The sequence below is a fragment of the Pipistrellus kuhlii genome, unplaced genomic scaffold, assembly GCF_014108245.1.
Source record: "Pipistrellus kuhlii isolate mPipKuh1 unplaced genomic scaffold, mPipKuh1.p scaffold_m20_p_10, whole genome shotgun sequence".
Lineage (NCBI taxonomy): Eukaryota > Metazoa > Chordata > Mammalia > Chiroptera > Vespertilionidae > Pipistrellus > Pipistrellus kuhlii.
This window is the reverse complement of record NW_023425405.1, coordinates 26,558,377-26,581,389: the sequence shown is the minus strand read 5'-3', so window position 1 is coordinate 26,581,389 and position 23,013 is coordinate 26,558,377. Positions and strand designations below refer to the sequence as shown.

Below are 23,013 nucleotides of genomic sequence, written 5' to 3'. Positions count from 1 at the left end.
TTGACAAGATGGATGCTAGACTTATCAGGATGATCGATTTGTAGATTTAAAGTCTAATTACTGATACCTAAATGTCTAATCACTTCTACCTAAAATAATATAATATTGCATGTCAACTATAATTGAAAAATTAAAAACAAAGAATGGCTATAGGAAAAATTATAAACAGTTAGTTAATCACATGGGCATAGCGAAGCTTTAAAAATAATTTGCTTTGCTATATTCAAAGGCCATATATAAGAGTTGAATTAATTTCTTTCTCCCATAATACTTCAGCCAAAACTGATCAAGCTTTTAGTTTTTTGAGACCACTTTAGGGCATTTAAAGAAAGTGTCCCTTTCCTATATATTCTGATAGTTTTGTGATTGTCATTTACTTTAGGTTGAACTAGATCTTTAAGGGTAAGGACATAGCTATATAAATGCAAAGTTTTAAAAAAATAAATTTTAAAACATTAGCTATAAGTGTGTGACCTCATTAGTTTTAAAAAAAAAAGTCATACATTTAAAGTAGGAATTAAGGGTTACAAAGTTACTAGGCATAAGTTTGCCTCATTGAAAATTAACAAATAAATGTGACACAATCAAGAGGCCCAAACCAAATATAACCCAGCTGTCCTTACCTTGGAATAGTTCTTATTTATTAATCTATGGCTTGCATCCTATTTATTTTTATAGATAGTTTGAAAAAAGTGACAAAATATGATTATAGACTTGCCATTAAATGAAAGGTCAAGGGTAGTACAGGCTGGGAAGTGTATAGGAGCTCTGCATTTGAAGCACCAGATAAATATTCCATGTAATTCAGAGGCTGTCATGGAAGCTATCTTTGATTGAATACTAATGTAAATAGTCATTTAAAATCCCTTTCAAATGATCATAACACAAGTTAGAGTGGCCTCCAGCAGCTTCATCCGTATATCTTCTCTTGGAACATTTAAAATATGCATTTTTTTGTCTTTTAAATGAGCCACACACTTCTGTTTTGATTAATTTTGATCAAATTTGGAGATTCTGTTTTCCTAGTAGCTAGGTGGAGAATTAGGCAGGTAGGTATCATTGAAAGGAATTTTAATGAATAAATAACATATAGGTTTTTCTTGGCAATCCCCAGGGGAAAATTAACTCTTAATAGAATTTAAAGATTTGAGACAATTTTCACAGTCTCTTAATTACCTCGCCAAGGTATAGGAAAATGTACACAGAGATTTCATTTCCCTTTATTCATGAAATACCAAGGTGTATTTTTAGTAATATGAATTTGTATAAAATTATAAAAGTATAGAAGAGGGGATCTTAAAAAATGGATAAGGGAAAAGAATATTATTTTGCTTAATTTTCACACCCACCCAGGAATGTAGGCATTGATTCCATTTCATAGTTGTATCCATTTTTTATAAACCAGTGATAATAAGGTTATCTTATACTTCACAGAAGGCTCCTGAGGGTCAAAGAAATGATTGATGGGTAAGGGCTTTGTGAATTTTAAAGTGCTATGTGAACATGAGGGATCACTGTTGACTACACATAAACATGTTTTGTAAGCAGGTCTTTCTCTATGCCAGTTACCCTCAGATGTTACTAATCAGAAAAGAAAGAAAAGTAGAGAGCCCCAAGACCCTCACATTGGCTAGTGTATTTTTTAATGGAATCTCACATGGAACGGAAAGATAGTCTATTAACTCAGCAAAGATGAGATGACATGGGCAGGGCTACTGCAGAAAGTAGATGAGTAGATAGTTTCCCTAAAAGTGTGATGCTTGGATCTTTTTAATTTTTTTTAATAGGATGTTAGTTCTTTTTTAATTTCTTTATTGACTAAATTATTACATATATATCTTCATCCCCTCAGTAGCCCTTCCATCTCCCCCCCCCCCACACACACACACACACTCATTCCCTCACCCCCCTGTTGTCTGTGTCCATTGGTTAGGCTTATAAGCATGCATACAAGTTCTTTGATTGATCTCTCTCCCTTATCCCCATCCTCCCCTGCCTTCCCTCTGAGGTTTGATGGTTTAATAGATGTTTCTCTGTCTCTGGATTTGTTTTTGTTCATCAGTTTGTGTTGTTCATTATATTCCATAAATGAGTGAGATAACGTGATATTTATCTTTCTCTGTCTGGCTTATTTCACTTAACATAATGCTCTCTAGTTCCATCCATGCTATTGCAAATGCTAAGAACTCCTTCATTTTTGCCGCAGTGTAGTATTCTATTGGGTAGATGAAATTCCACATTTGTTTAATCCACTCATCTACTGATGGGCACTTAGGCTGTTTCCAAATCTTAGCTATGGTGAATTGTGCTGCTAAGAACTTAGGGATGCATATATCCTCCTGATTGGTGTTTCTAGTTTCTTGGAATATATTCCTAGAAGTGAGATCACTGAGTCAAATGGGAGTTCCATTTTTAGTTTTTTTGAGGAAACTCCATACTGTTCACCACAGTGGCTGCACTAGTCTGCATTCCCACCAGCAGTGCACAAGGGTTCCTTTTTCTCTGCATCCTGGCCAGCACTTGTAGTTAGTTGATTTGTTGATGATAGCCATTCTGACAGGTGTGAGATGGTACTGCATTGTTTTTTTATTTGCATCTCTCAGATGATTAGTGACTTTGCAATGCTTGGATCTTAAAAGACAAAGAAGGTTGTCCATTTGTAGATGCAGAGAAAGAATATAAGAGTAAAGGAGCAGTAGAGTGCTAACATGGAGACCTAGAAGGGTTTGGAATGCTTGAGGAAATTCCAGGTTGACAAATTCAGCATCAGCATCAGGCGCAGGTGGGAGAAGCTTGAAGAAAGAAGGCAATCTGTACCTAGGAAAGTAATCAGGACTCAGATAATGGAAGTGCTTGGTGCTCTACCAAGGAGACACAGATCTAATTTGTTAGGTCAAATAACAGAAAGAATACTCTGGCATTAAGATTTGTGACAAGGTCAACATCATCAAACGGGAGATGTTGAGGGTCTGAACCAAGCACAGACTGACTAAGACCCTGGGTTTTGCTCCTCTCTCTTCCCAAGCTGAATTCTATTATCATTCATGTCAATCCTGGTTTTGCCATACCTTTTAAAAGTCTTAAAAATGTACATTTCCTTTGACTCAATCATTTCACATCTTGGAATTTAACTGAGGAGAGTTCTCAATGGTAGATGTATAAAAATTTAATATTACTATAAAATTTAGAAATAACTTGATTATCCAATAATAGAAATTTAATTAAGTAAATTTTGCTATAATATTCAATGATATTTGTTAAAATGATCATACAACTGGATTTGACTATTAAACCACGATTCCCAAATAGTAATACTCAGTAATTTACAAAGATTTTCATGCCAGCTTTTTTTCTCAGCAGACCCAATACTTTTCGCTCTTACAACTTGATTTTTCACCATGTTTAGCAGGTCCTCCGAGTCAGGATATTGGCATTGGCTTGATGACATTTGTTGCCATCTTAACTTTCCTACTGCAATGTTCCCAATAGATTGCCTTACTGGGGAGACTTTCTTTAGGAATACTAAACACTAATCATCTGCCAGGCTTGGAGCATGTTGGGTCCTTTCTTTCATATATTAATTAATATACTGTAAGGCAAGAGCTTTAATTTTGTCTCTGCAGCTGGTCACACTAGACTTATGGTTATGGTCTATAGCCTAGTAGTAGTATTTTCTAATACATTTAGTCAACCATTGAGTTGAGATAAAATATCAAAGCTAAGCTACAGTGCTCATTCATTATTCTTTAACTCATCCAACAATCTCATTGAAGAATATTCTAGGCATGGCACTGTAGGGTGGTGGGGTGGGGAAGGAAATATATGGGTATTTATGGCTTGAGTGCTGTTCTTTAGGGGTTTATATTCTTATTATAAGGAAGTGAGAAGACACATGAGAAGCCTGCCAGGAGAGAGATTTAGCTAAGAAAACAGCAGCAATACCAACATGAATAAGAGTAAATAATATTTGTATAGATTATTTGACAGTGTACATTTATATTTCACATTAGTTGCTCTTGTAAAGCAGATATCACCAAATCCAAATACATTTTAACAGTTCGAGAGAACAGCAAAGCACGTTTGGCTGGGTGATCCGCCCAAGAAGTAGCAGTTGGATAAGAATGTGAAGGGGGATAGGATTCAAAGAGGTAGGCAGGAGTAAAGGCAGCTCTGTTCGGTGGGGATGATATAAGACAAAGCATGGAACAGGGGAACGAGTATCAGTCCAGTTAGGACTGGAAGTTGGACTGGAGCTCGGTTTGTAAAGAGGAGTGGCTGAGGGTCAGGAAGTGGGGGAAACCTGCCCATATTCGAGGAGAGGGTGGAATTAGACCTCATTTCTCCATGGGAGGATTGTTAAAGAATTTTGGGCCATATTTAATTTGCCACAGTAAGTGTGAAAATGGGAAACAGACAATACCTGGAAGTACTTGCTCATTAAGTGTAGGGGAGGACATATAGAGGGTAGAGGCTAAGATCGCTAAAAGACTGTAAGCCTGATTACTAGAGAAAAGAGGTGCTTTCTTATCACCTGCTCTTGCCTAAGTTCAGTGTCTATTCTTGTGTTGTAACTGCTGCTTATTTGCTTCTATCTCCCTCTGCCCTGAGAGCAAGGATTGGATCAGAATTGCTTGTCTTGTAACCACAGCATCCAATTTAGATCCATGTAATAGGCATTCAAGAAAAATATTAGTTGAACAAATGCATGAATGAGTCATTATCAGAATTGGGTAAAGTGGGAGGAAAAGCTTATTTGGAGAGAAAAGATAACATTTGATGTTAGATACATTGCATTTTAAGGCTTTAAGGATATCTGGAAATTGCCAGACATTGTTGAAAATATGCAACTGGGATTGAGAAAGGTCCAAGTAATGACACAGGTTTACAAGTCACTTATACAAAGCTGAGCATTGGCTGATCATTGTCAGACTATGAGTTCTTCAAGGGAGAGATGTAGCTCACAGCTTTTGTTAGAGGAATAGGAGACAGAACAGGCAGGCAGAGAATATGGATGGTAGATTTTTCTCCAAGATCAGAACACTTGTGAAAAGCCGTATTTATCATCTTTGATTTTGGAATCTTGGTAGTTTATTCCTCTCCTCAAATATGCTGTATGAGTTTTCAACCAGTGACATTTCACTCAATTCCTACAACAATCCTTTGACGTAGGAACCATTTTCAGGGAAGAAAACTGAGTCTTAGACATCTGCCTCTAGCCACACAACAGAAGCTGTGGTTTGAATTCCACATCTACCTGGCTCCCAAGGCTCATGATCTGAACCACCATGACCTCAAAGAGTGTGAAATAAACACCAGCAAATAGAAACCATGGAGACAGGGACCCCTAAGAATGAGCTGCTTTTATTTGTTCAAGGGAGTTGATATGATGAAGTATAATTGAATCATCTTTCATAAAGAAATGAGCATAAGCTAGAGAAAATCAAGCACATAGTATGCTTCATTTACTACACAAAATAAGGTTTCACAGGTAGTGAATGAAGATGAATTCTTCTGGTAAAGAGCTCTGTGTGATAACAATTTCCAGATGCAGCATATTATATAAACTAGTTTATATAAATACAGGGCATTAAAAGTCCATATTTCTCATGTTTTGTTACTCAGTGCTTGCAGTTATAAGTAGGTAACATTAAAAGGTGCATTTAGTGAAAAATGCAGGCTAGCAATTTAGTAACTGCTATGCCTTTTAGGGAAATGCATTTTTAAAAAAGGACCTGCAGGTTTTTAAAGTGGCTCTATCTTCTTACATTGGCACATTATTATATGCAGTTACTTTATGCATGTAAGTCATATTGTTTCTTGCCCCCTCGGACTCTGCATCAAATCTGAATTTTCTATCTCTCCTTCCAGCCCTAGGATCCTGAATCCCTCCTTCAGGCAAGAGGTGAGGGAGAAACAGGGAGAAAGAAGATAAGAACCTTGCACCAAAGTCTCTGTCAAATCTGCCTACAGAATGTAAAGTACAGCATAGGGGAAATATCAATAATATTGTAGTAACTATGTATGGTGTCAGGGGGGTACTAGGCTTATGGGGGAATCACTTTGTAAGTTATATGAATGTCTAGCCACTATCCTGTACTGATATAATATTGAATGACAACTGTAATTGGAAAACAACAACAATACAAAAACCTCCTATAAATCTGTATCTCCACTGGAAAAAAATGCTAAAAGAATATGGGAGGAGAGAAAATGTCCAATTTCATTTATGGTGTCCCAAGAAGAGCATCCAGAATTCTAAAATCGTCAAAAGAGCACCAATTTGTTTGGTTTTACAAATAAAATAACATAAAAAGGAGAATGAAGAACCGGAATCCCTACATGGCCCTTTAAAAACCACGACTTGCATTGTATTTGTTGACTTTACCCAGGGTATCCCTCTGCCTTGTGTCTTGGCAATGATCTGTCTATCCAGAAGCAGAGACAGGGGGCTTTTCATATGGGGGGGACTCATTACAAACGAGAGCTGGTCCTGCAACTCTCAGCCTCCTTACCTTTGCAGACTGGGCTGCGTGTGTCTGTGGGCTCTGACGGTAAACCAACCCCCAGGCCGGCACATTCGGTGTCTCCCATCCCTGCCCTCTGATCCTCACTAGTCTTCACTTCCAGGCCCTTCCCTAAGCCTGGGCCAAAAGTTACTCCCCTTGGAAAGCCTAATGAATCTCTGGAGAGAAACTCTCTTGCTATTTGGAAACCCCAGTCCTGTAGGTGCAGGGCTTTAGCTTTGCTGCGAGTCTCCAAGGAAACCACTGCTATTTGTGCCTCTGTCTGGAGCTCAGGCAGTAATTCTCACCTGCTTAGCACGACTGACAGCCATGACAGCTTCAAGAGGCTGTCCTTTCCACCATGAGAGATGCTGTAAATCGATTATTAATGAAGCACTGCCATATTTTAAGTGACTCTGTTCTCTGAGGGAGCGTGTTTATATTTAATTATTGAAATGTGAACTGAGCAATGGCACAGTAGCACAAAAGTCAGCTATTATTCCCCCAAAACGGTTCAAAAATCAATCTTCATTCCAAAACCCATAATAAAAAAATAAAAAATAGCAATTTATTGAGAAAAACTAAAGACATCTTGTGTCAGAAAAGCTATCATTAGTTGTGCTAAAACTAATACGTACATATTTTTAAGGAGAGATGTGCATAATTATGCAAAAGAATTTTAAGTACTTAGTGAATGGAGGGCCCACTCAATTGTCACTATCATTGGTGGTTTGACATTTGCCCTGCTTCTGCCTGTCACGCCAACCATGGAGGCGGCTGTTAGAGATGTGTATGAATAGAAAGAAAAAGAAACCTACCAGAGCTACCCTGCTTCCAGTGTGATCAGCTTGTGCTGGACTAGTTTTGACCTCTTCTGTCCTTAAGAATTTTTTTCTGTAGAGCTGCTTCTGAAATTCTGTGGTGGTGGAGGGGCACTGAGTTACAGGGTAGGAGAGTGGGGTGACAGTAAAACCTACTCTGTTAACAGTAGTGCCCCCCAAAACTTCTGCATAAAGGGGATTGTGGCAGCCATCTGCCTGGAAGATGGGTGGAGGGCTTGAAGTAGCAGTCACATAACATTTTCCATAAAGGTAAAAAAAAAACAAAAAAAACCCCACACACCCATTTCTTTACCAAAGAGTGATGGGTCCTGTCAAAAGGAAGTTTATCAGAAGCCCTTCCACCCACCCCCTGTGCTGGCACAGGCTCTTTGTACTGGGTTCCTGTATTTAGGAGAATGGTGGGGCCACTGATGTCTCCCAAAAGGAGTGTGATGGGATCAGATATATGTTTTCAAAACCTCTCAACGGAGCTGGAAGAGACATCACTGGTGTCCAAGGATGAGAGGGTAGTGGCTTGGACTTGGTGAGAGTGGGAGCAAAAGAACCAAGATTACAACTGTCAAATACGATGAAAGGTCTTTTTGTTAATGCCTCATTTGTTTACTCTAAATCTTGAGTCTAAAAAGTGATGAGCAGTCAAACTCCTGGACTGGGGGATGCTGAAGTCTTCCTGGTAGATATGAAGTAACAAGATGTCCTGGAATGCATGTGTAAGATTTGATTTGGATGTTGATGTACTTCCTCAGGAGGAGACTTGTGGCTCTTGTGAGACTGGGTGTGTGCCCACTTCCTGCAGTTATTGCTCCCAAGGAACACTTGCCCTGACACCCTTACCTGTGGTTCTTTCCTCACTTTCACCCTAAGGTGTGGACTTCTGGGTGAGTGTTTGTAATTCATCCGTTTACGTTGCAATCATTAACCACCTGCATTTTTATGACCTAATGCACATGTCTCATCAGTGAGACATGTCTCATTCTAATTCGAGTCTACATTAATTTTACAGATTACTCTAACAGGTTAGGGTTTGAATCCTTTTAAATGTTAGTTGAGCAATTGTAAAGGATTCTTGAGTGGGAACTATGGGTTATTGGATTTGGAACATGGCTATTCGGATAATGACCTCACGCCAGTGGAAAGAGGCCATGACGTGGAGTACCTGTTGTGGGAAGTGGGGCCATGACTCAGAGGCTTGTCCTGAGCAATTATATTTCATCACCGACTCTTCATTCCTCTTTCTTTGGGAGTTTTCTGTTCCTTCTTCTTTTGCCTTTACAACCCCAATATTTATGCCATTTGGGCTTTCAGCTGCCTGACAACTAAATCTTGATAAGGTTTTAACCGAAGATGAAATTTGCTCATGATGAATGCATGGCTCTATCCAGAAGTATCTGTAGTTTAAAAGGATGTGGCTGTGGCCTGCTACTTGGATGCAGGAAGGGTTTGCATGAATCTCCTTTCCCATGTTTGCTCTGCTACTGTATTTTAAAGGCCAGGGATGTTTTGAGCTGCAGCGACCTTGAGGCAGTGACCTCTAACATCCTTACCTCTAACCCTTTGATAAAGGTGAGTAAATTTGTAGAGGGATATTTTCTCAGAATTGTTGAGAATGACCAAACTCACAGTATGGACTAAGGATTATATTCATTTTCTGTACAGTTAACAAAACTGTCATTTTTTTTCAATGAGCTGTAAAAGCTATTTGGTGGACTTTCCTGTATCGATGCTAAAAATTTAATAGAAACCCCTAAACAGTATAAATGAATAGCCTTGGTTCTAGATCCAGTTCAGCCCAGATTCTTCCAAATCATACTGAGCCTCTTCTGTAGGTACAATGCTACATGTTATACTTTTATACACTTTATAAATGCTGAGGTACCAAACATTTAAGTAATTTGCTCAAAGTAACATGGCAACTGAGTTACTATTATACAATTCAAACCCTATTCTGTTATGCACTATTGTATATATTAAATATGTATTGAATATATAATGTATAAATATATATTTAAAATATGTAACATAATATATAAAGGTATTTAATATATAATGCAACATATTATATATATTTAATATATCCAAAAGAATAAATATAATATATAAGCTTAATAATAAATTGAACATTGTAAAATCATTGTTCAACCTAGGTGCTAAACACTGAGGATGCTGATCAAAGAGTCAGTGTTCTTAAACCATTCAGTCTAGGACTTGTTCAGCTTCTCTTTAAGGAAAGTTTTTAATACATTTTGAAAGTTTTGTTACATCCAATGCCTCTGTAAAATGCCCACCATTGTATGGTTATTAATTTGTTGAAGCTTTTTCTGGCAGCGTTTGCTTGGGCCTGCAGCCCTGTCTCTCTCCTTTGCTCTGAGTTTCCATATTTTGGTCCCCACACTCCATTCCCTCCCTGACCCAGGACGGCCATTTGGCAGGAAATGTCACAGTGATTGAGTCCTGAAAACAAAGCCTCCATTGGGCTGAAGCATTGATTCCATGACACTTTGGCCTGCCCCCGAAAGGACTAGTGCAGTGGTCGGCAAACTCATTAGTCAACAGGGCCAAATATCAACAGTACAATGATTGAAATTTCTTAAACTTAAACTTCTAACACCTCTTCTTCAAAATAGACTCACCCAGGCTGTGGTATTTTGTGGAAGAGCCACACTCAAGGGGCCAAATAGCCACATGTGGCTCATGAGCCTCAGTTTGCCGACCACAGGACTAGTGTCATACATAGCCCCTTTGTTGCTACCTGATCAACTACTCTCATGTAGATAACCAGAATTTCTCTCTTTGCATTCAGAACCCCATAATCCTATATTTCACTTTCCTGCCTATCATTGGAAATTGGCTTGTTTGGGCTTTTTTGACATACCCTGCCATCAGTGGTCCATAGATGGTCAATGGTTCTACCTACTACTCTTTCCTTATGATGTTTCATTAGGTTCCAAGGCAGCAAGCTTGTTAAGCGATTAAAACTCATTTTCGTTATTTGTGTGGCGCCAGATTTCCAGCTTCTTTATAAAAACTAGCTCAGTCATGTGGCAGGTTCAACCTGAGATTCCAGATGCAGGTCATTTTCTCCACCACAAATTATCGCAGTCTTACTCAGAGTTTGAACTGTAAAGTTGGCAGAAAACAATTTTTATTTTTGCAACTTGCCCTATTATTGTGGCCTATAAAAGGAAAAGATTTTTTTTTTAAAAGCCCCGTGCTTTTTATTCTTCATAGGCAGGCAGACAATATAGCTTTCTTCATAAATGAATATTTGCAATAACGCTAAAGAAATTTTTCTGTCAGCATTTTTTTCTTCCAGTGTTCAGAGCACCTGGTCAGATTTCCAAAAAAGATAATATGTGAAACAACTACATTTTTCAGTTTTTCTGGATCTTTTCCCTCATGTTCAGATTCTGAATCTTTTCCCTTATGTTCAGGTACTTATTTTTCTAATATTAACATCCAATTTTATTTATAATAATTGTATTTTTATACATAAAGAGGGAAAACTGGTACTATTGAATAAATGTATGTGTTTAAAGGAAAACAGTTAAATCATAAATAGGATAATAATTTGATATTTATAAGTGCCAGCTTTATCTAATAATATGAAAATTCTGCAATTGTCTTTGAAATTTTAGAAAAATGGCAAAAAAGTGGGGTTACTAAACTTCAAAATTAAAACTCAAGAGTGGAAAAATGCCTTTGCATAAATAATTGTTTAAATACACATTCCTCTGTATTGACAGAAGTACTGGAATTTGCCTTCACTCTAACCGAATATCCTGTTCAAATATCAAACTACCAAGCAACGAGTATTTATGCTATAGACTCCTGTACACAGTAGACACTCAATTATTTATTGAATGAATAAAATTGGGTGATAAAATTGGGTGACAAGATACTTTGAAATGACACAAAGAAATTGGGTAAACATCAAGGGAGTGGTTTTATATTATCTATTTTATGGGAAATATGAAACTATCAAAAATAACAATAATGCCCTAACTGGTTTGGCTCAGTGCATAGAGCATCAGCCTGTGGACTGAAAGGTTCCAGGTTCAATTCGAGTCAAGGGCATGTACCTTGATTGCAAGCACATTCCCAGTAGGAGGTGAGCAGGAGGCAACTGAATGATGCTTCTCTCTCACCGATATTTCTAACCCTCTAATCCTCTTCCTTCCTCTCTGTAAAATATCAATAAAATATATTTTTAAAAAATAACAATAACGCCTTCCCATTGTTGCATAATAAAATACCCTAAAACACAGTGGCTAAAAACTACAGTCATTAATTTGCTCACAAATTTAAAATTTGGATGAGCTCCCCTCTGCTCCACATGGTTTGAAGTAGGTGGCTCTACTAGGAGCTGGAGGATCAACTTTCCAGAGTGCTCCCTCCCAAGGCTGGCATGTTTGTGCTGGCCATTGGCGTCCATGTGGGCCTCACCCTACAGAGTTCCATAAGGGCTGCTTGCTCTTTCTCACAACATGGCGCCTGGGTTTCAATCTAGACACAATCTAGAAGTCAGTTTCATAAGGCCTGAACTCAGAAACTCGCAATGTCACTTCTCCTGTATTCTATTTTGAAGGAGTCACAGAGCTTGATTCAAGGGGAAGGAAGATGGACTCCACCTCTAGAAGGAAGGAATGTTAAGGGATTTATAGACATGTTTGAAAACTGCCACACCATTGCATTAAAATGAAACCCAAGGCCCTAGCCTCAGGGTCCAAGCTTTAAGGGATTGGTAACCTTTCTGTAAAAGTCAGATAGTATATATTTTAGCTTAGGTGTGTGACAATCTCTGTTGCAGCTATTCAACTCTGCTGTTGTAGAGAGAAAACAACCATAGGCGATATATAAACAAATAGCTGCATGTCAGCTTTAATCAAATTTTATTTACCAAAACATGTGGCAGGCCAGTTTAGCCCACAGGCATACATGACATGCTTCCTGTTACCTCATTCTCCCCTCTCGCCTGCCTACTAAGCTCTAATCATGCAGCTGCTTCTCAGCCCCTCTAAGGTAAAAACTTGGTTTTCCCTTGGGGCCTGCACATCCTATTCCTAATAGCATTTTTAAATGTCCCTTCCTAACTGATTCTTCACTAACTGTACGTTATAGAGCTCCCCATGCAATTCTCTATTTCTTTAACAGATCCTTACATCTTATCATTAACATATGTACTTGTCTTCTTCAGCACTTTATCAATATTTGAGTGTCTACTGTGATCCAGCTGTGGGTTCTAGAAATAGTTAAATTGACAAACATAGTTGATGAGGTTCTCTCTGCTTGGGGCCAACATTCCTTTAGGAACAAGAGCAAGAAAATATCAAAATAGTGCTTAGTACTATCGAGAAAATAAAACAGGCCTATGAGAGACAGACCAGGGAGGCCTAGGGAAGAGGTGATAGTTGAGCTGAACACTAACCTGTAAGGAGACAGCCAGGTAAAGATGTACAAGAAGAGATTTTTTTATCCAAGGAGAAAAGTCCATGGGGCCTGTGGAGTGGGGTTGGTGAGGGTGGAGTTTGGGATAACCAAGGAAGGTTATGGCTAGACAAAGTGAGTGAGGAGAAAGATGCTACAAAGTAAGGCCAGAATGGCATGAGCTAGATATTGCAGGCCCCACAAGCTAACCCAAGTTTAGATATTATCCTACATGTCTGCATGCATTAAGCTTCTCTAATCACGTGTGGAACATGTACATTAGGCTGGGCCCTGTGTTAAGTCCTAAGATGTAGCAGTAAACATACCGTATATTTCCCATTAGACACCGCATGCTCTAGAGGGCAGGGTTCTTTTCGTTTTCTCATCCCAATGCTCCTGGGGCCTCGCACTTAAGAGGCACTCATTTAATGCTGTTTGAATAAGTGAAGGAGTCAATCAGTGAATGAGAGTATTATTGTCCATATGGCATCTACCTTAAGGTGAGTTCCACAGAAGCAGATCCCGAGACAGCGATTCAGGTGAGAGTAATTTATTAGGAATGAGTCCAGGAAAAAAACAAAAATAAAAACAAGTAAACAAAAATATTATAGCAGGAGAAAGTGAAAGAGAAGGAAGCCAAATAAGATAAACCCAGAGAAGGTAACTTTGACTCAGTCCTACAGAGGATATCTAAAGGCAACGAGATCAGAATTGTTCTTCTCTGGGGTCAAGGAGCTGGGCATTTATTTATACTTCCCCACTAAGCAGTCCCAAAAGGTCATAAAATGTCAGAAACCTTTGGTTTGCTACCAGACAGGAAGTAAGGACAGTCCTCAGACATGGCTGTGGGGAGCTGGGGAGCTCTAAATGGTGAAGGGACCAGAGAGCCTGCGACTATCTGCTATAGTAGCATAACTTTTTCTCTATAAATGTTAAATATGTTACTACAAGAAGCACATATAGAAAATGTTTTGTTTCCAACCTGGGGGTTAGGAGTTGGAGAATTGTTGCAAAGGGTTTACAGCCAATAAGCTTTGTCCTACACAAATGATATTCCTGAACCTGTTCTCTCTCTCTCTCTCTCTCTCTCTCTCTCTCTCTCTCTCTCTCTCTTTTAATGTTTATGTAGATGCTATTCCATTTAAAAGTGCTTTTGAATTAATAACAGCTTTTTGTATTATTTTAGTGACTAGGAATTTGAGACACATATAACTCTTATCACTTGGAAGACCTTGAAATTATTTTGGCATTGTAAATCCCTTATCACTATTTTTTTTTTCAGAACTGAGATAGGAAAATGATGTGAATGAAACAATATAACTATTTTTGCAGTAAATAGTTATTCAAGTTGGACAAAGCATAGTGGGACATTTTCCTGGGTCTTGAGTCAAGAGCTTTCGTTCTGAACAAGTCACACCCCCAATTTCTATGTATTTCTTGAACAACATATTATTTTCCTGCTTTGAGCCATGGATACCAAGGAAAAGGCAGGTGTAAGACATTTTAGTGACCATAATACACTGTCACCATAAAAAGTGTTTGCTGTTACAAAACATTGTTTTTCACTTCATTTCACATAATCATAACCCATTAGGCATCTCTGTCTTTGACCTTCAAAAAATATCTGAGGACACAAAGGAAGCTAACGGTTTCTCCACTTCCAATTTATTAGAGAGAAAAAAAACTTCCCTTAGGATTTTTTGAATTCTTATTTCCATTTGTTTATTTTTAGTGAGGTTACCCTTTTCAAGTACACACTATTTTTATATCTCTATCCTAATTCTGTCAAGTTCAGTGTAAATGAATACACAAATGTGGTATTTAACACATGATTCCTTAGCAACTGGCCAGACTATTAGCATTTTGTGGGACTTTTCCTTTTCTCTGTGCCTGGCATAGGGAGATAATCCCACAAATATTTTCAACCCGCTCTAAAATAAAAGCCAGCTAACATCCCCAAACTCAGCATCTCTGACTTTTGAATTGACTCCTTTTACTGAAATTAAAAGTACCTCTTTTGTCCTCTTTAATGTCATGGTTTATTTACATATTTCTTAAGGCTTGATCAGCAGTTTTCAACCAGTGATGATTTTGCCCTGCAGGAGACACTTGGCAATGTCTTCAGACACTTTTTATTATCAGAACATATGGGAGTTGGGAGGGCGGTATTGGTATCTAGTGGGTAGAGACTAGGAATGCTGCTAAACACCCTACAATGCACTGGACAGCCACCCACAACAAATAATTATCTCACCTCAAAAGTTAATAGTGCCAAGTACAAGAAACCCTGAGCCACATTAAGATCCTGCCCCCATCTTTTTATTTTTTATTTTATTTTATTGATTTTTTACAGAGAGGAAGGGAGAGAGATAGAGAGCTAAAAACATCAATGAGAAAGAAACAGACCAGCTGCCTCTTGCACACCCCCCACCGGGGATATGCCCGCAACCAATGTACATGCCCTTGACTGGAATTGAAACTGGGACCTTTCAGTTCACAAGCCGAAGCTCTATCCACTGAGCCAAACCGGTTTCGGCCTGCCCCCATCTTTTTTAAAAGGTGGGTGTTTGCCAGAGTTTATAAGCTTTAAAAACACTCAGTAATTAATACCAGACTTTATTTTAGGCTCCCATATAGTGATGAGCAAATGAGCTCAAAGCAGATGAGTAGAGATTGGCTCTTCCAACCTTCTACCATGTGTGGAGGTCAGATACACGTCCTTGAGCTTATGAGAAGAAGCCTAACTTCCAGGCCTCTGTGCGCTTAGCACCCTGCGCTACTAGTGGGGTCACAGTCAGGTGACTGAGCCTCTCATCATTTCTTCCAAGAAATGATTAATTACGAAGAAAGGTCTCTGCATGAACTCAACATTTCTACAGAGCAAGTTGTGTTCAGGAAAGATCTCTTTTGATTTGAGCTACCAGAAACCGGTTAAGCCTAACCCACATATGCTCTTTGCAGAGCAGAGCTTGCCAGGCAGAGGGAAGACATGAAATTTCCCAAGTACTGTGAAGTGCTAAAAATTTGGATGGCAAATGTACAAAAACTGCCATCAACATCCTCAGGCTTAGAGCAGCTATTAGGCGTACATACTATGACTTTATTTCCTAAACTACATAGATAGTGCTTAAATGTATGGATTTATTATCACATTTGGCATATTTTATTTATAGCATAAGAAAGGTGAAACATTCTGCAGCATTGCATGTTAAGATTAGGATTTATTGTCCAGGAATCCTTGAACAATTTTATCAAAAGCCCATTTCTAGGTGGTGTTTTTCTGCAATAAATCATAGAGCAAGAATCTATCAGTGGACACCAGGAAGAGATAAATGAGTGCAGAGGAAAGAGGGTCATCAGAGATTTTTTCCCCCTGTATCATGACCTGTCATTGGCAGAAATCTATTTATTATGGTTCACAGATGATTTTTTTACCTACTTGCTGTGTTTTCTGTTGGGGGGGTTAGCTAAGATAAAATGAAAACCTAGTAAAACGTAAGCTATCAAAATCTATGAAGACAGACATAACTTAAAGATCATGAGACACAAAGAATATCAATTTTCTCTCCTCCCAGGTAGCTGCAACTTTCTCTTGAAATATCTTTTTAAAATGTAAATATTTTAATGTTTAAAGTGACTGCTCAATTCAGATAGTAGTGCAGTTCCATGGAAAAGCAGATTCTGTTGCAGACTAGAATTCTGCCCCAGAATGTGCTTTTAACAGAAAAGCAGAGGGCTGTCGAATAGTTGTTAAGTAGGTGTCACGCACCCCCTGGGTGAGTGTTCTGTCTTTTTAAAAAAAACTCTATCTTATTGAATTTGTCCTCAGGACACTCTAATTTGGAACAAGACCAGGTACATGAAGAAATACATGCTAAACACCAGGCTAAATACCAGGCTAAATAGGAGAATGATCATCATGAGGTTATGGCCACAACTATTGTACAATTGAATTTACATTTGATTGCAAGGATTCAATAAAATATAGTATTTCAGGTTTCTTTTTCTCCCCCCTCCCCCCCCCCTTTTTTTTTTTTTTTTTTTTTTTACATATTTACTTTTGCACTGTCTTTACCCCATCAGGTTGTCTAGGCTGCAAAATGTATTTCTAGCCTCTTAACATGAAACACTGTAAGTGTGCATTGAATGAGTGCTGTACTTCCACATCCGCTTTCTGTGGGATGTCACACTCCCTTCGCATCCCTCCCAAATGGACTCCAGCTGTATGCATAATATAGATGATTAATAGAGAAAATATAGGTGCATGATAGCTTTTCCAGTTTATGGGCCAGACTAGGTTCCTTCTATTAGGAATTCAGTGTAACCAGGGTTCCCATCCCACCGCCTTCTTCCTGGGTGAGGACAAGTCCTCCACTGGGGCACATAGCCCAGCACAACCCTAAAACTCACAGAAAGGACTCAATAGCAAAACGGAGGTGACTGCTTCTTCCTCTACTTTCTCAAATACAACCTGCCTCTCTGCAGTACTTGATTGGGAGAAATTAGATAGAATTGTTTAATCACATGTTAAGTACTCAGGATTAGATGAGGCAAGTAAAGTGATTGCCTGGCGTGCAAAATTTAAGGGGTGGAGGGGTGAGTTTAGTCATCAAAATAAATAATATTTTAAGGACATTTCTAAGAATTAAAATCATTTTGGCCTTGACCATTAACTCAGTTGGTTAGAGCATTGTCCTGATACGCCAAGGTTAAGGGTTTGATCCCCAGTCAGGACACATATAAAAGTCAACACATAAATAAGTGGAACAACAAGTCAATCTCTCTCTCTCTCTCTCTCTCTCTCTCTCTCTCTCTCTCTCTCTCTCAAGTCATTGCAAAAATCCCTGATGAGTAAAATATCAATATTTTAAATAAAGACAAGCTCAGTATTATTGATTTTCTTTTGCTCCAATGTGGTCATTTTTTAACTTTTATGCTAGAATTGTAAACAAGTTATGCACCACTATTACTAATTTACAAAATCTAATTTTGCATATATTTACCATTGCCAGTGAGTTTTATGCTACCTTTTTATGTTTTTATGATGTTAGAGTCCTTTCACTTCTGTTCAAAGAATTCCATTTCACATTTTTTTATAAGGCAGGACTAGAGGTAATGAACTCGCTCAGCTTTTGTTTGTTTGAGAAAGTTTTTATCTTTCCTTCATTTCTGAAGGGCAGCTTTACTGGGTATATAGTATTTTTGATTGACAGGCTTTAAAAAAATATTTTGACTATGTCATCCCATTTTCCCCTGGCCTGAAATGTTTCTGTTGAGAAGTCTATCATTGTTCTTATGGGGGTTCCCTTACATGTGACTTTTTTCTTTTTCTTTTACAATTTTTTCTTTTCTCTGCATGTTGATGCCCTGGCCTGGTGGAGGGACAGTAAGGCCAATGTGTTAGCACTTCTCCTACTCTTCTGCCTTGTCTGCCTTGGTCTCTGTTGTGCAGGGGGTACTTCAGCTTTACCCCCATGTTTTAGGATTTTCTCAATGGCGTCTTGTTCTTGAATAATTGTTAGTTGCTGTTCTTATGCCAAGGAGTGAAGGCAGGTACAACCTATTCACCATCTTGGTGACATCACTGGCCAATTATTGACTTTGTAACTACAATGGTTCCACTTTGACAAGGTGGACATGTTCTGGAAGCAGGAATTTATCACATGTCAATGCTGGTAAGGTTGTGCCTGGGAGCATAACAGAGAAGTTTATGGAGAAGCTGATTCACAGACTCTAGTTCTGGTGCACCAGTCATCAACTGTGCAATTTTGAGTGAGTCACTTGACTTTCCTCATAGCAATTAACTATCTAAAAAGGATGTTGGAGAAAAATAAAGGTTTTGTGATTTATCTGGAACCTACCATATCAATGAAAGACATCTATATTAAAAGGGGTGACATGTTTATTGAGTTGGATTTATTTGAAGTTAATCTGAATTATTATTTTGTTTATTCTTCTAATGAAAACATTTTATTAGATCAGCTCTCTAATCCTTTAATCTGGACACCTGAGAGGTCCTAGAATCAACTGAGGGCCAGCAGTAAATTTTGTTCCACCCCTACTGTGATTTTTATCTGTTTTGAAGATACAAACAAGATTTCCAAATGTATTGATACTCTGCCTTTAATAAGCACTGTGCTTGTTTTGGTTCTTAAAATATGGTGTGATACTAGAGGAGTCATTTTGTTCCAACTAAACAGTTGCTTCCCATGGGGATCCTGGTAGAACTAAAACTGGGGAAAGGGATCAAAGACACCAGCCATTGCCAGTCAATTTGGACCATGAAAACAGATGATTCATATAGACAGCAGTTCTATATCACATATCCATCTCAGACTTCTCTAATTGGCCTTGTTAATCAAGTTTTACCCTGGTATTGATAACTTGAAATTTCATTTAAATCCTTTGCCTAGTAATTATCCCATGTTTTATAGAATCTTTTTTCCCTCTTTTTCTTTTTTAAATATGTATTTTTATTGATTTCAGAGAGGATGGGAAAGAGAGATAGAAACATCAATGATAAGAGAGAATCTGCCTCCTGCATGTCCCAAACTGGGGATTGAGCCCACAACCCAGGCATATGGCCTGACTGAGAGTCAAACCATGACCTCCTGGTTTATAAATTGACACTTAATCACTGAGCTATGCTGGCAGGGCCACTTGTAAAATCTTGCCACTCATTTTTCTCTAAGTGTTAGCCAATATCTTAAATAAAGGAGTATGCCCATATATATATTTTTTTTTTGCATCAATTGGGTATTTTTTGAATGGAGTACATAATTATGAGTGGTAAACAATAGAAAGAAGAAATATTGTATTCGTTTTTGAGAAGTAAAATGTCAGCCTGAATAATCACACTTAAGGCATCTGTTATAACAATATCATCAAGGAAGAAAGTCCAATTGTGTGTGTGTATGTGTGTGTGTGTGTGTGTGTGTGAGAGAGAGAGAGAGAGAGAGAGAGAGAGAGAGAGAGAGAGAGAGAGAGAGGCAGAGAGAGAGAGGCAGAGAGAGAGAGAGAGAGAGAGAGAGAGAGAGAGAGAGAGAGAGAGAGACCATGAGCATACATGGGTATGTGAAAATCTGAACCTACTTTTTCCTTCTCCAGTGACCCTAGAACTGTGTCTGTTGTCCTTTGGATATGACCCCTGGACCCGTCTACTCTCCTGGACCCATCTACTCTCCTCTAAGCATTAGCAGCACATGTATATCTGAAGCTTTTATATGCTCATTCTTAAAACAGAGTTAATAATCCATGGAGCTGATAATCCATGTGGTGTTTGATTGTAGGGCCAATGGGAAGAATTTAACTACTTTGCCATTTAAAATAATTTAGTTCAATTGTTATAAAGAGAGTGACTGATAGAAACAGAGGAGAAGACTGACTGAACTCTTAACCCATTGCAGGGTGTAAATTAAAGGCTGTCTTTGGCTGTTTTAACTTAGTCCAGACATTTTACACAATTATTTTCTCAACAGGGTAGGAGAATGAAAAGAGCTTGCTTCCTTTGGCACATATTTTTCTCTTACCATCTCTGACATATGTGGAGGGAACGAGAGAGAGAGAGAGAGAGAGAGAGAGAGAGAGAGAGAGAGAGAGAGAGAGAAAGAGAGAGAGAGAGAGAGAGGTGTGAAAGGGAGAAGGGGAGAAAGGAAGAGAGAGAGAGAGATACATTTCACTTTATAGTTTGGAAAATTAACTTATGAATGTAGGCTATATCATTGCTTACTTAATGTTAATTTATTTTTATTTTTATTTTTGCAGTGGGGTGCATTTTATTGTGATATGTTGTAAGAGCATAAAAGAAGGGTATGTAGGGCAAGGAACACTTCTGAGAAAGGTGACAGAAGGTAGGCCACTAGGATCCCACACCAGCAGGGGATGGCTCAACCCACTCCAACCATGACACAGAGTCCTATGGGCTTATAAGAGGCATTTCACAAATACAAAAATGAAGGAGGCCCCAGGGTCTCCCTCTTCTTAGAGATCTGGGGCTGAGGCACATGGAACATGAAGATAGAAATGAGCAAGAAACCTTACAATCCTACCCGCCCCCTCCTGCCATTACCCCACACATACATCCCTACAAACGAGCCATTGCGGACAACGAAGGGGAAATAGATACCCCCAAACATCAGCACAGTCAGTCCTGAGTCCAGTGGCCAGGAGGGAATGACAAGACAAGTAGGTGTGACCAGGCTTTGCTGGGGCTCAGGCGGGCAGGGCAGGGACCACACCCCGCACACCAGACAATCCAGGTCTGCAGAACAGAGGCGGGAGCTCAGAGCTGAGTTCCACAGGCCAGGGGTCCAGGTGGGCCCTCAAAGCAGAGCAACTGGTGAGGAGAAGGTCTGACTGGTTGGCATTACAGCAAGAGGGTTCTGAGGAAGGGTAGGATCATAGCTGAAGTAGGCTGGTGAGAGGGGGTTTAGAGGCAGACAAGGGGCCAATGGCATGTGGGGGAGGGGTGGGTGAAAAGAAGCAGAAAGAATACAGAATACAGAATACATATCTGCTCTCAAGGCCCCTTTGCTCCTCACTCCTGTGTCCTGCACTTACAGGCACTACTTGCTGCCCCACACTGCAGGCTTGGAGAACCTGGGTGTGGGGAGGAAGTGGATGGCCTTCATGGGGGCCTCAAAGAGAAGTCTTTTAGGTTCAGGACGGTGCCCAGGCACCTGGGGTCAAATATGAGCAGCACATCCAGTGAACCCCAGGCCAGAAAGTCCACACAGGTGACCTTATCCCCTGCAAACCAAGACTTCTTCCCCAGAAACTCTGAGAAGAGCTTCATCTTCTCAGGGAGCACCTTCAAAACCTTCTGTTTCTCAAAGTCAGGGCTGTAGCAGGTCCTGATGCTGTACATCCCAAGGTCCACCGTCTCACGCTCCAACACGTCCACTCGGATCTTCTCCTCTGCCGTCTCCCCGCAGAGGTTGTGCTTGCGAGCAAGGTAGCGAAGGATGGCGTTGGTCTGGGTGAGCCTGTGAGCCCCATCAATCAAGAAGAGCAGATTGGGAAGTCCAGGCCCAGCTTGGATTTTTCACTCAACCGCTGGCTTCTGTCCTAGTCAGAGTGTCCCCCATCGTGTACTTCTTCTCACAGTTGGAGTCTGTGTACTCAGGACCAGGTGGATGGCATGAGCCAGCCCTCCGGTGTCCCAGCAGCCATGGCCAAGGTGCTGGTTTTCACTCTGAGTGGAGAGCACCTTAATTTATCCAGAAATCTCCAGTTGGCAATAAAACATTACACATCAAGAGATCCAGGAAGTTCCCTTTGTTACCGAAGAAATGACGTTGTGTCTCAGGAGGTGACAATAACAAAAGGAATGCTCTTTGAAAATAATGGCTCTATCATTCTGACCTATGGTTAACAAAATGATACGCTGACGAGATCTTGACCTGTCGTGTTCTGTTTTCAGCCTCTTTGCCTGCCTTCTTGGGCTAATGTGGAAAAGAATTCGAATGAAGCTTATAAGCTTCTGTGTGTGTTTCTGAAACTTCCCACTGATCAGCCTCCGAGAAAAACGCACTGGTGTATCATGTTTCTAACACTTACAGATCTAATTGGGATATTGTTCGGTACATGCTGTTAGACACTAGTGACAAGAAGAGTCCTAGCCCACACTGGCAGGGAGCCAGTACATACCTTCCCCGGACAAAGTGCAGGATAAAATTAAAGTGCAGCCACAGCGAGAGCACCGCAGAGTGCACAAAAATAGCCATCCATAAAGTGCTCCTTGGGAATCTCAGGAGCTCCTTGCTACTTTCACTTCCCTTTTCAAATATAGTTCATCAGAGGTCTTTTCTTTCCCCTGCCTATTGCCTGTTTTGTGAGAAGTTCTAAATTATTTTTTTTAAATATTAAACTAATACCCTACCCCCCCACACACACCCTCCCAATCAACTATGCAAAATTACCTGAAGAATACTGTTAGGAGATCAAACGTACGTGATTCCACAAAATGTCTGGGAAGCGAAGCATTTCAGAAGCGTCATTTCAATTACAAATGGAGAGCTAAGAACTAAATAAAACGCAGGGGGTATTTTTACATCAGTCTCAATTCCTATTCAAGCGGCCTATTTAACTATGCACAGGCCTCTCTCGCAGAGCCGCTCAAATGCCCTCGCATAGCAGGTTCTGCAAGTAAAGCAGGAAGGAGTCGGGATTGTATAGGGCTGCACAGGGCCCCGGTAAACTCGCTTACCTTTCTAGAATAACCATTTAAAAAATAGTTTTTCCAT

General features: G+C 39.5%; 1 pseudogene; it reads right to left on the bottom strand.

Moving 5' to 3' along the window:
* Window positions 1–20,727: 20,727 nt before the first annotated feature.
* Window positions 20,728–22,356, bottom strand: LOC118714572 (annotated as a pseudogene).
* Between the last annotated feature and the right edge of the window lie 657 nt (window positions 22,357–23,013).